Here is a 955-nt window from a genome sequence, read left to right as displayed (position 1 = left end):
AGACAATGCTCTTTTATTTATTGCGCTATCTCTAATAGCACCCGAGATATCACCAGATATATATTGGATCTTTCCCTGAGCCTGACAGTCCGGCCCCATGAGACGGTGGTTTTCTCGGCCCCTGCTGGTCCGAGGTCGTTCCCGCTGCACCGATTCATGCGCCAGTGCCTCCTGCAGACAATGCACTTTGATTTATAGCGCTCTGTGTAATAGCACCCGAGATATCACCAGATATATATTGGATTTTCCCCTGACCCTGAGTGTCCGGCCCCACGAGACGGTGGTTTTGTCGGCCCCTGGTGGTCCGAGGTCGTTCCCGCTGCACAGATTCATGCGCCAGGGCCTCCTATAGATAATTCACTTTGGTTTATTGCGCTATCTCTAATAGCACCCGAGATATCACCAGATATATATCGGATTTTTCCCTGAGCCTGACAGTCCGGCCCCATGAGACGGTGATTTTCTCGGCCCCTGGTGGTCCGAGGTCGATCCCGCTGCACAGATTCATGCGCCAGGGCCCCCTGCAGATAATTTACTTTGGTTTACTGCGCTATCTCTAATAGCACCCGAGATATCACCAGAAATATATTGGATTTTCCCCTGACCCTGAGTGTCCGACCCCATGAAACGGTGGTGTTCTCGGCCCATGGTGGTCCGAGGTCGTTCCCGCTGCACAGATTCATGCGCCAGGGCCTCCTACAGACAATGCACTTTGATTTATTGCGCTATCTGTAATAGCACCCGAGATATCACCAGATATATATTGGATTTTCCCCTGACCCTGAGTGTCCGGCCCCATGAGACTGTGGTTTCCTCGGCACCTGGTGGTCCGAGGTCGTTCCCACTGCACAGGTTCATGCGCCAGGGCCTCCTACAGACAATGCACTTTGATTTATTGCGCTCTCTGTAATAGCACCCGGGATATCACCACTTATGTATTGGATTTTTCCCTGAC

Source organism: Nomia melanderi, unplaced genomic scaffold (assembly GCF_051020985.1).
Source record: "Nomia melanderi isolate GNS246 unplaced genomic scaffold, iyNomMela1 scaffold0014, whole genome shotgun sequence".
In the NCBI taxonomy this organism is placed as follows: Eukaryota; Metazoa; Arthropoda; class Insecta; order Hymenoptera; family Halictidae; genus Nomia; species Nomia melanderi.
The sequence above is the reverse complement of the archived record's forward strand: the minus strand, read 5'-3'. Positions refer to the sequence as shown.